At 46.1% G+C, this 13,251-nt stretch overlaps 1 pseudogene; it reads right to left on the reverse strand.

The window, feature by feature from the left end:
- Positions 1 to 332: 332 nt before the first annotated feature.
- On the reverse strand, positions 333 to 2,096 carry LOC142574816 (uncharacterized; annotated as a pseudogene).
- Between the last annotated feature and the right edge of the window lie 11,155 nt (positions 2,097 to 13,251).

A 13,251-nucleotide genomic window follows, 5' to 3' on the forward strand; every position in this document is an offset into this window, starting at 1 on the left:
CCATACTACCTTGCTGCGCTGCCTCAACATGCTGGCTTGAGGTCAAGGAGGAGCCCTTTAACTCTCTAACCTGTGCTGCTCGTAGTGGGGTAGTGAATTGTCACCGAATCAGCCCGACCATTGGTGGTCATTTGCACACACCTGGTCACTTCACCACTTCGCACCAGTCAAATTGTTAATTGTCGCTGTGGACGGGTCTCGAATCGTGAATCACCAGCTATGCCTGCTGCCATGTCGGTCTGCCGTTGGGACTGTAGACACAAAAGACTGAATTTTAGAACACATATACAGTAATCAAGCAAACTTCAAGACAGGCAAAGCAGTCAGCATGGCGCGAAGTTTCGCTTACCCAGCGCAACGAACTGCAGTTATCCAGCGCGCCGACGCTACGCTTTGTGAGACCTTGAAGGAAAACGGTAGAATCTGATGTTGGGATTCAAGCCTTCTTGTTCATCGCAGCCCACGACGCAGAAGTAATGATGGTTACGCTTTTTCTAGGCTGAGCTATGTGTCTCCGGATCGGCGTCACCGATTCCCTCTGCTTCCAGCATTACGTCTCACGGAGAGTTCGCTTTCGTTAAACTATAGGCTGCGGCTAGCTCGCAGCGTGGTCGGCGTGGTCTGTGAGAAGTGACGAGCCTTTTTGCACTTGCAACAGGGTAGAAAAAAGCGCGAATCGACGCAAAACTCAGGCTAGAAACATGCTTCGCCACAGCCAGGGCTCAATACTACCCAAGCCGGTACTAACCAGATAACGTTACGCGCGCCGCCACCAGGCGCCGCTACTATACCTCAAACTCCAGTGCAAGACGCCCATAAGCCATTTCAAGTGCAACATACATACAAGGCTCTTTTTTTCCATTTGTACTTGAAGATAACTGCATTTCGTTGGAGCATGCACAGACGCAGACAACAGTATGCTGCTATGCATGAAGGTGTGGCTGCCATTTACTAATTTTTGTTTTGTGAGCCTTCCTCCACCTTGTGGATGCCGACAAAAATTATCTGTTAAATGAGGCAGTTGCTACGCTAGATGACTCGATTCTCAGGGATTTAACTGAATTTAATTATTGGAGGCTGAAGGTTTGCCAGCACACAGCACACGTGAAACACGTCTGTCATTAGTGATATCATTTCAATTAACACCCTATTTTTTAAGATGTTATGCACTTTAATTCTCTGGATCATCCTCTCCACATGAACTCGCACTTGCGCAATATTGTATGTGTCCCTGACTTCTTGAGCACTGAACTGAGGGCCTTGCAAAAATGGGGGCATGACAAGCACAGCATTTCGTTCACCAATAACTGTACGTATCTCGGAAAATCCCTTGTCTGCAAGTACTTTATCACCAGCCTCAATGACATTAAAAGGAAACCAGAATCGACAGTAATGTATGTGTCGGACACCCTCTCCCCATATGCATCTGAGTGAAAACATATCATGCCTCCAGGTGTGACCCCAACAAGGAATTTCAAAGTATAGCCGCCTTTGTACTGCGAGTAGAGTCCTCTGCTGCTGTACAGTAGGTGGCTGCTCAGTGCAGATTTCTGTGCAGTCAATTATCATTGTGCAGTCCGGATAATGTGCCCTAAAACAGTCTGGCATGGTAGCCTGGATAACTCTGAGTAGAGGACAAAAAATCCACTGTTTTGTAGCAAATGCCAAGGTTTTGAGGACACTTTTGAAATGCCGTGAGGCTGACGTTTCACTAATACTGAACAGGGTAGGCAGGGATGAATAGCTGATGCCAAGTTTCAGTTTCATCAGGAACAGCAGCAGTTGGTCTTCTTTAGGCGCATCACATGTGCGCTCAGTCGAGACTGGAAACACACTCAAGAGCAGGGCAAACACCACCTGACTTACATTACCTCGAAAGCACTAGGACTCCTTGAAACATTTTTGTGGCCAGCAAAATAGGTTGTCTGATGGTCTGGGCCACTGTGCTTGCTGGCAACGTTCGGAGTGTGCTGCACTTCACAGCCGCATGTCTCGTGGTGGGTTATCTGCGTTGACAGGTTGTTGCCTTCAGTGCAGCAAATAAACACTGAAAAGCTTGTGGTCGCACTGCTCGTCTCCGATGTTGAGTTTCCTAAAAGAAATTTGATGTTGTATTAGGGAAGTGCTGCTGTCACAATTCTAACACTTCATAGCAATTAAAGTACAGACTTCGACATGTACTCAAAAGATTTGCTTTGTGGCAAATCTTGTAAGGATAACTAGGATAAAAAATTGTCAGTGCAACAGCTGATGTAACATTTCTATATCGCTGCATTCTATTTATAAAGCCATGGCTTTCATATGCAGCAGACACATTTTATTGTCATGACTGCAATTTCTTTTCAGCTTCTACAAAGACTGCCAATTGCTTCTGTTGACACAAAAGCACAACCCAGATGACTAGGCACTTAAGGTGGCGGTCCCACTCCGGCGGCACGAGACCCCTGTTTTCAGTACATTTGGAGCAACCATGGCGGCTCTTCTACTTAGGATATAAAGTTGTCGTATATACCATAACAAAGATTATTTCTTGTAGATTCCAACTATATGTAATATAAAAAAATTGATTAATGTGATTTAGAAATCAATGTTCAAGAACAAGCACGAGATACATGGTTTTTGCGAACAGTGCCTCAGTTGTGACCATATTTAGAAGAAACTATTGCATTTACGGCACCGCGGCTTGCTCTGTAGCTTTACGACACATTTATGTCTTTTTTAGACGCAGCAAAATAATGTTGAATTTTTACTTTATGGATAATTTGCCTTTGAAGAGTGCAAAATATTGCAACGTTTATGTAAACAGTCCGGCTAGTACACGCTCAAGGAAGCTAAATTTTGGATAAGTTAGAGTTCAAGAAATTTCCATTTAGGACACAATTTCATTTATGTACCTTTATTAGGTTTCCTAATAATGTGACAGAAATTAGGCAATATTTAGAATTCTGGTCCTACTTTTGCCCATTTTCGCGGCAAGGTACTGAAGCTACGAAGTTGCAGTTTTGGATGAGACAATTAGAAGCCTGAATTCAAGATCTCAATGCATACTTTTCCAATGAAGCAAAAAGAAATGCTGTACGGGACGCGCAAATTTTACTATTTTTTTGTCACTGGTAACATCGATAAAGTTGATGCAATGTTCAAATCGTACCATAATCTAAGGACTCGTATCTTAAAAATTAGCAGCTATGGTCATTTGTTATTGTAATATGCTATAATCAGCGACAAACTGCAAAGAAAGCAAGAAATTTATACTATTTTCGCACTCGCATGCAAAATTTTCACCTAGCGCCATGTACACGACAGCCACAAAAGTGCTGAACCGGGAAGTTGACAGTTTCTCCGAATGTGGCGGGCCAAAACATTTTACTTCAGGAACGAACGTTTTAGACTTTTCCACCAAACAATTCCTGGGCGGAATTTATAGCGGTTCCGAAAGAGCCGGTTCCCTTGCCCTCACGTGATTGGTCAGAATAGTGGTTGCATCAGCGGCCGTCAGAGACGCGGGCGGTACTGCAAATTTTGAACACGTCACGCATATGTCAAGAATTTTCAAAGGGAACCCGTCGTCGGCCATGAGTGGAACCGGCGAAGAGGTAGTCCGCTTTGGGTTTCGTTGCTGTGGCTTGGCTGTTTGCTTGCGACCATGGCGGCACCGCCTGGGAGACTCGCGGATGGTGCGCGCTTACGCGCGTTGATCATCTCTAAGGTACGACTTCATACCCATGAAAACATGGCGGCGCCCCTCATTTCTTGCCTCGGGTTGCTCTCCCCGACCCGTCAACGACTGGAGGTGCTAGATGCGTTATCAGAGCTGACCGATGAGGAGTTTCATCGTCATTATCGTCTGTCAAAGGGAACCATCCGATGGCTGTGCGACGAACTGAAGGAGATGAGCAGCCATCGCTCTTTGCTGGTGCGAGACGTGCAGCCCGAGGAAAATGTCCCTGTGTGACGATATCACACAATAAAGAACCAACTTTCAAAATTTTCGCACAACTGTTGGTGATGGGGCTATTTCCTTTGATTCGAGTGTTAACAATTTTTAACGCGTGCATTACTACCTGGCGACGAACAGTTTAAGAAATGGCAATTTTATATTGCCTAATGCACAATAAAAGAATATGTCAACACGCGACAACAACTGAAAACTTTCAGGACAATATTTAAATAACAGTTCATATTTATTGAGCAAGAAGAAACATTACGCAATTCTTAACTCGTCATATGATGACGTACACTTCAGAGGCGGCACCCTCTCGTTTATTGGTCGCGTACTCCCCGTCTTCCACCTCAGGCTTGGGAGTGGTCCATTTAGTGACGTAAGCGGTGAAGCGAACCGGTTCGCATTGGGAACTGTTATAAGATACCAGCCCTGGGCTCCTCCACAATGCCTGTCAATCATCCTGAATAGAGGAACCCCTCCCAGAGGCATGGCTAAGGCCGCGAGACATGCTGTTGTTTCCTGCTTTTGTTGGGCTAGTACGTGAATAGCAGCCATGGCGAAAGCACGCGCCAGCCAAGCATAAAAGCCGCCTGCTTGGCTGAAGAAGGGAGGAGGCCTCACCCATGGTGCGCTAAAATTCCTCCTTGAAACTTCTGTTCAGTCGTCGGCCTTGTAGGTGGTGCGATTACAGTAACACAAAAGAGGAATCTTCCCCTTCTCTTTTTTCTTTGGCTGACACAACGCATTGGAATGGAGTTGTATTGACATGTGTACACCTGTGACCGCTTTTTACCGGATGCAGGACGCGCCTGCATGTATCGGAAGTTTCTCAAAAGTTATCGATGCTTTATCCGTTGTCTGTTGTCACCGGCGCTAATGTAATCTGATTGTATGAACGACGTGAAAAGCACGCATGTTGTAGTACTCAACGCGCAGTAGGACGAGACTGCAGAGAACAAATTAGACCTCCTCCACACCACATGGTGTCGCCATTGGTCTGGGCCGGTATTTTGTAGCGATGCCTTCTTGATGATAATGCATTTTTGTGCTTTTCGTGATTGGTCAGTGGTGTTGGATCTGGAGGTCAATCCCACCGCTGTCCCCCAGATATTGGATCTTGCTGCTAAGTGCGGGAGTTGGCCGACATTGAGGAAAACTTTGAGATGAAAACTGGAGATTTATTTACATGATTTACAGTAAACACATGAAGTAACTAAATTGATGGCCAACAGCAGATTGGACGCTGTGGCCCATGGCAAGAAGCCCAAAAGAGATGAATGAAGGAATACTTCTCTCGGCGCCCTGTCACCCCTTCGGTGTCTCGAGGTTACGTCCTTTTCAGCGAATCGTCGAGCCCTCTCAGGTGTCGTCATTTTCCTCCAATGGCAGGCGCCCATGCGAGTTTAGTCATATTCGGCGGGGGCTCCACCATAGGAAGAGTGACTTGCCACGGGCGTTGCCTCGCGGCTTGCAAGCGCCGTCACAATAGGCGGGTGGGGGTTCCGAGGAGTTCACGGTGACTTTCCACCGGCGTTGCCTCGCGGCTTGCAAGCACCGTCACAATAGGCGGATGGGGGTTCCGAGGGCTTCACAGTGACTTACCGCTATCGTTCCTTCCGGGTTGCAAGCACTCAGCTGGGGGAGACAGGTTGTTTTTAAGCGACCTTTCAGAGCTGCAAATCAGCTTTGCTCGAGACCCAGGTTACCTGGAATCGTGCCAGGCTCCAGCTACACTTTCGGGAGGAGTCAAGCAGTAGGTCAATAGCTCTACGTGCGGCGCACGAGGTGGGGGACACCAATTTGTTTGAACGTGCTGCGTCTCGGGAACGTGGTTCGATGTGGTCTGGTGAACTCAAAGGATGCCAGAAAAAGGGCCCGTATCTAACAGTGGTTAGAGTAACGGTCCGCTCACGTTATTAACGGGGTCAGCTGGCCGTGAGCGGTGGACTAGCATAGATTAGCATAACGCACTACTACAAAATACAGGCCCTGGTGGGCATTTTTATTTTATCGAGCGTGCGTAGTGGTTGCCTGTGAGAGAACTTAGCACAGACAGCCTTTGTCCAAGTCATGGGAAATCGCAAGGAAAGTGCTTCACGAAAAAGGAAGAGAGCCGTCACAGCATCTCGCCTAGCATGGGCAGCAACTGCGTTTTCACACCACTCGAGCTAAGACCCTTTCTGTTACTGGGGTTTGTAACTACCATAGAAGGGGACATTCGATAAACCAAAGCAAAGCAGCAATACCAAAAAAGTGTTTTTTCCATTTGCGTTGGAGAGCTGATTCTTTAGTTTAGACGTAATTGTGGTGAAGGAAGGCGAACATCACGACATAAAAACGCCGAGGTGGGAGCCTTACCTTGTAATTCAGGCGATGACCAGCTCATTTGTGGCGGTAGGCTTTTAGTATACTTGGTAAGGCAGTGAGGTTTGACGGGCTATGAGGTGCCTTCTATTGTCTGGTTATTTCGGGCTTTATATCATATGCAGCCGGTTTACATCAGCTGACAGATGCACACCAGCTATGGCAGCGTTGTCAACACCATATCTGTGCATCTGGTGCAAGTGCATATACCGTACATATCAGGGGGAGAATAAGAATTTTGTCAACTATTGATTGAATTATCCAGACGAAATTATGAAGTAAGAACAGTACTGTTTCAATTTTTCAGTAAGGAAGGATCGCAGGAGAGCAGTGAGCAACAGTGAAGTGCAGCGTGCACTCCGTCCTTGGAAGACAATGGCACTACCATAGAGGATGGCACAACGGTCGAGTACTGGGATAGTTTCGGCATCAGTGAAGAGCCTCTGCCAGACCTGAGTATTGAATCAAGCTCCGCGTCAACTCAGACAGAGGAGCCGAACATCTCCGGGAGGCGAATCGTGTCACTGGGTCATTTTGTAGATGCTGTTCGGATTCTCGACAACCACATGTGCCCCAAATCGACTGGTCGCTTTGTATTTGTGAAGGAACGCAAAGTGGGGCTGTGGTCAGAGCTTACGTTTTCCTGCACTGATTGCGGGGAAATCAAGAAGTTGACGACTGACCCCGTCCCACAAAACCAACGTCCCTCACCGACAAGACAATATTAGGGATCAACGATGCTGCCGTGTGTGCTTTTATGAGCATCGGATCTGGTCACTCGCAGTTCAAGGAAGCGATGTCAATCATTGAAGTTCCCGCTATGAGTAAAGGGGCTTTTCTATGTCGAGAGGAGCCTCTTGGAAAGGTAAAGTTATTTAGACACACTTTTCTGTTTTTATGCGGATTTGGAGTGCAGTTGTTGGAAGAACTAACGTAACGTTGCAGCTGTGCTGAGCATTTAAAAATACGACATAGTGCACATTTCCCCATTCATTCTTTAGTTGGTGAATCTAAACGTTCCTGGTGTAATTACAGGATTGCCGCTATGGCAGCAAACCTGCAGTTGACATGCACGCAGGGGTCACGTTACGAAGTGTAACGCCAGCATTGTGAAATGTTTTGAGCTCATAGTCTGGCGTAATTTTATTTTGTTTCAGTGCTGGAAAGCCGTCCCTCTGGAACAGATGATAAAAGCCGGCAAGGAAGAGAAAACACTTGCAGAAGAAGCCGGGGATTTTTGTGAAGAAGGCGTAACCCCCCACATCACAGTGACTGTCAATGGTGGTTGGGCACATCACAGTCACGGACACCGGTATTCTGCCAATTCTGGTGTGGCTGTTATTATAGGAAAGCTTACTAAAAAGCTCCTATACTTAGGAGTGAGAAACAAACTGTGCAGCACGTGTGAGCACTACGCCAGGACGGGCAAGGAGAAAAAGGAGCATCTGTGCTGTAAGAATTGTAACGAAAGCTCAGGTGCAATGGAGTCCGATATTATTGTTGAAGGCTTCCAGAGGAGCGTCGAAATGCATGGTGTCGAATATCAGACGTTCATAGGGGACGGCGATTCTTCAGTCTTGCATCAGATCCTTACAAAAGTGGAATATGGCCGTTTTGTAAAGAAGAGGGAGTGCGCGAACCATGTAGTGAAATGCTACGCCACTCGCCTCTACGCTGTTGCTAAAGAAACTAAAGGAAGTTCAGCCTACCTAAGTGGTCCCAGAATTAAGCGCATAAAGAATGGTGCACGGAAGGCTATCAAGCATTGTGCCAACATTCTGCTGGATGTACAGGGCACTGCAGAAGAAAAAGATGCACAGAAAGCAGAACTCACCTTAGAGCTAGCTGCCGACCTCATAAATGGTCCAAAACATGTGTTTGGGTGCCACAACAAATGCAAGAGCTATTTTTGTTATGGTACCAAAGGCGGCAACGTTTATGAGAATATGCCTAAAGTGCTCCAGCTGAAAATAATGACCGCCGCCAACATAATTGCGGAGAAAGCTGGCCGTCTTGTCACGAATGACACCAGTAACCTTGCCGAGGCAGTAATGTCACTGGTAGCCAAATTGTCTGGTTGAAAGCAGATAAACAGGTGTCAGAAAGGCTCGTATGAACACCAGTGTTATGGAGCTGAGCTCAGCTTTCAGCTGGGGCCCCACTGGCATAGCGCTACAACTAAGGCGGTCACCTGCAAGAGTCCTGCAGCCACCTTGAAGCGCTACGCAAACAAGAAATTGTGTCAGAAGGCTAGCAAAGAGTCTCTGAGGCAAAAGCTATTTGAAGAAAATGACCACCAGCAGCGTCGGCGCAAGGAGTCCCCGATGAAAGACTCAAGGTGCCATTACAGCCCAAACTGTCAGAAACCCGATATGCCGCTTGAACAATTCTCGGAAAAGGAAGCAAATATTTTGAAAAGCCTGCAGGTGGACAAAAAACGGAGGATTGAGATTGAGGAGCACACTAGAGGTCAAGCAGACAATTGCACGTGGCATGTAGAAAGACAAATGCGTCTAACTGCATCCAATTTTTACGCTGTGTGTAGTAGAGAGTCGACGACATGTGACGCACTCGTGAAAAGCCTACTTTACAAAAATAGTTTCACTAGTGCCGCTCTTAAGCATGGTAGCAGCAAGAACAAGTCGCAGTGCGGTTGTACGAAGAGACGGGAACTCGCGTGCAACCATGTCGGTTATTTGTTGATCAAGAGTATGGTTTCTTAGCAGCATCTCCCGGTGGATTAGTTGGGAGCGACGGTATCTTGGAGGTCAAGTGTCCGTTCACAGTGAAAGAGATGGAACCATATGAGGCTGCTAAGAAATTCAACCAGAGGAGCCAAATCCTCAAACCACCCGCAATAAGCAATTCTCATAGGTACTACTATCAGGTCAAGGCCAGCTAAATATCCCCAAAAGAAGTTTCTGTCACTTTGTTGTCTGCACATCAAAAGGAATTCACGTACAGCAGGTTGAAAGGGAAGAAAGCTTTTGGAAATTGAAAATGCTTCCTTTCCTCATCAGATTTTAGAGACTGCCTTCTTCCCGAAATTGTAGATCCCCGCATTACGCGCAGCATGCCCATCCGCAGGCCACAGTGGAATGAGCGAGCGATTGAAGCACAGCGAAAAATCAAAGAAGCTGCAACGAAGAGCAAGCTGACAAAGCATAGTAGCCTCTCCGACACTCGCCGCGACCTCGACTGGTAGGCTTGCCGGTGCGTCAGCTCTGTGTTGAGGAGCTGTTCCTACCACAGCGCACACTTTTATCAGTAGAAGAGTACGCATTTGGGCTGGTTGGTTCATGATTACGAGGTAAGATTACATGTAGTTAAGATTACCTGTATAAGATTCCCCTATCATGCAATCATTTTTATATTGGCTAAACAGGGCGGCGCATCAATGACCGCTTGCGCAAGCACTCAAACGAAGTTCAAAAATGAGCTAAAGATAGTCAGTTATCACTGCATTGTAATGATTGCGGCTGCAAGCCGTCTTTCAAAGATGTGACCTACCTGTCAAAATACTGTGATGACCGCGCACGCCTTATTTCCGAAGCTTTCCACATTCATAGTAGCGGTAAAGCATGTGTAAGCCTTCCCTCTATGTCTCTCCTTCCGAAGGAGGTTGCCTTCCTATCGCATTGCAATCCCCCCTGCGCATTCCCAATTCTGTTGATTCTGTGGTTTGAGATAGCGGTGGAGTATATATATGCTGATTGAAAGAATAAAGACACTTTGGTTGTTAGTCAGCGCTGTTGTCTGTGTCCCTTCACTCGCCCTGTTGTTTAGCGCTGTTTTTTATTGCTTTTATCAGTGTTTGTTAACAGACGACTTGTAATGCTCTGTGTAGTGACTAGTCTTTTGAAGAATAGAAAAGAAACAAAAAAAAATGCTGTCATAGGTTCCACTCTGTCCTTCCTAATTGTCGTGTTTTAGCTAATGGGGTCCTCCCTATTTTGACGCACGTTTCTAATGGATAGGCTCCTTTTTTTTTGTCGTTTGGGCACGTGCACCCTGGCAGTGTTTCAGAGTAAAATCGACCTGAGTATGCTATTCCACTGCTGAAGTGGGGATCGCACACGCCCTACGATTTGGTTTGAGACTATAGACAAACCTAACAGACGATTTGCAAATATATGGAAGTTGGCGGCCTTAAAACGCTACTTTCTAAAGAAAACTCACCAACATCGAGCGTTCCGAAAAACGAATGCTGCAGAGATCGTATTTGTCAATTACAACATGTTTCAGCAGGCTATTCAAACCTGATGTGCAATTTCGCTGTTCAATATACTATTATAACACTTCCCTAAAAGTCGAGCGCAAACGTAATGCAAAAAGTTTCGCATATTGCATTGTCATAATAAGTAACGTCAAGCAGAGAACATGTGACGCAGCGCACAAAAAGAGCAGCTCATATGTTGATAATGAAGAATACATAATACGAGGGCCGTTTTCTTTTCAACCTCCGATAGGCTATAAAAGACAAGTTCATCTAAAACAATAATTTTATTACCAAAAGATTAGTACAGTTACGGTTACTTTTCGACATAATTACCGAAGAGATTGAGGCATTTGTCATATCTGTGGACAAGCTTTGCAATACCCTCTTCAAAAAAAGTTGCCGCCAATGAATTAAAGTAGTCCTTGACGTTGGCTTGAAGGTCGCCATTGGTTTGAAAGCGCTTCCCACCAAGCCACGTCTTCAGTCCAGGAAAAAGATGAAAGTCACAGGTTGCTAAGTCTGGACTGTATGGCGGATGATCAAAAATGTCCCATCCAAATTGTTCGAGAAGCCGTTGAGTTGCTCCAGCAGTGTGTGGACGGGCATTGTCATGGATCAGAAGAAGCGGTCAGCTTTCCTCTTCGTTTGTTCTGAATGGCTCTACGCAAACGTCGTAAAGTTTCACAATAAACAGCTGCAGTGATTGTGGTTCCGGGCTCTATAAACTCCACAAGCAACACACCTTGTTGATCCCAAAACACAGTAGCCATGGTCTTTCTGTTGTTGAAGGTTTTAATTTCTTTGGTTTGTTTGGTGAATTTGAATGCATCCATTGTTGTGATTGTCGTCTTGTTTCCTGTGCGTCGTATTGTATCCAGGTTTCATCCCCAGTCACAATTGATTTCAAAAGGTTGTCTCCTTCATCCTGATAACGCTCAAGGAACTCCAAAGCTGACGCCATTCGTCGAGTTTGTGGCCGTCCGTCAACATTTTTGGGACCCAACGTGCACAAAGTTTTTTGTAGCGTAACCATTCAGTAACAATAGAGTACAAAACAGACCTTGAAACTTCTGGAAATTCCGTAGATAAAGCAGTAATGGTGAATCTGCGGTTTTCTTTAACCATTCTGTCTACTCGTTGAACCAGGTCATCTGAAACGACAGATTTGCGTCCTTGGACCCCTTCATCATGCACATCATTACGTCCATCTTTAAAATTTCGACACCACTCACGCACAACACCATCACTCATGAAGTTTTCCCCAAACACTCGACTCATTCTCCAATGGATTTCTGCAGCACCATGGCCTTCAGCCTGTACAAAACGAATAGCACTTCGCAATTCACACTTGGCGGGAGCAACAATAATGGCAGCCATGTTTACATGGCTGTAGCACAATGCCGACTGATGCCTGAATGTCAACAATGGTGGAGTGTGTAGTGCGAGAGCTGCGCAGTTGCCTACAGCGCATGTCCGCTTCCTGCTGCCCGCGTAGCGCCTGCACGGAGCGATCGGAGGTTGAAAAAAAAACGGCCCTCGTAGAACATCTCTTTAGTACATATAGTATGCAGACGAGGGTCCCAAAATCAACGTACATGAAAGATGAAAAGGGAGCCTCGTGGCCAGCATTATTGTGAATGCCCCGTCTATTTGTGTTTTTTCACGCTATTTCATAGTTGCGCAGCTCATAACCCCCTCCACCCGAAACATGTAAATGATGACAGGAACCGAAATACAGCCTTATTAGCTATAGTGTCCCATTTAAGTCTTGCTTTACACAGTACCATACGTGTCGAGAAAGTGTGACAAAGAACATCGTTATGTGCTTCCGTTATCGTCGCTTTTCTGCAGCACAATTTATTGTAGCGAGTTTTTACGTCCTTGAAGTAAGCTAGGAATGTAATAGAGGGAAAACATTACATACATCATATATCAATAAAGAAGAGACACGCCTGCTTCAGCGAAGCCTTCGAATAAAAAAAAAAGGAAGAAAGCAGTAATAGCGAAGTTTGCTCTACGAAAATGCGCCTTTTTGACAGGATACCCTCAAATTTTCGACGTGTACGAGAACAGCATCTGCTCATGAATGGCAAACGAAAGCGCACATGCACGCTTTTGTCCATGGCCTACATGTCCCGCGGAACGAGACAGCGCTGACCACGCAATGCGGGAGTGCGCTGAGTTATCACTTTCCCTCCCGTCTACTATTTACCCTATCCTCCTGCTGGCCGATGTTCAGCTGTCAGCCATCCGCATTATCAGGCCAGCAAAACTTCCCTCAGCCTTTTCTTCTCACAACCACGCATAAAATCCAGGCCTTGTCATCTGCACGTGGTAAGTGCGTCGGGACGGGACGGTCAGGAAGACGGCCGCAAAGACAGGGAAAGGAGAAAAAGAACACAGGACACGGACGCATTCGTCTTTCCAGGCATGCCTCGTTGTCGCGGAGATGTTGAGGTCGACAGACTACCGTGCTTTTCTTTTGTGTCATGTTCCTTCACGCTACGGATATTCCTAAATAGACACTAATCAACTGGCGCTGCAAAGGCGACCTGCAGTAAGCTTCGTGGTGAGAAGGATTTGTCATACTAGTTGTATCATATCAGGTATCAATACTTGCCTGCTATCAACGGCCGGTTCAGTGCAACATGCTCCCTTACCCTCTCCCTTGTTAACTCCTTCCTTCTCTCCCCATGGCCCTATAAATGTATGAACCGCAATA

The sequence above is a fragment of the Dermacentor variabilis genome, chromosome 3, assembly GCF_050947875.1.
Source record: "Dermacentor variabilis isolate Ectoservices chromosome 3, ASM5094787v1, whole genome shotgun sequence".
NCBI classification, from domain to species: domain Eukaryota; kingdom Metazoa; phylum Arthropoda; class Arachnida; order Ixodida; family Ixodidae; genus Dermacentor; species Dermacentor variabilis.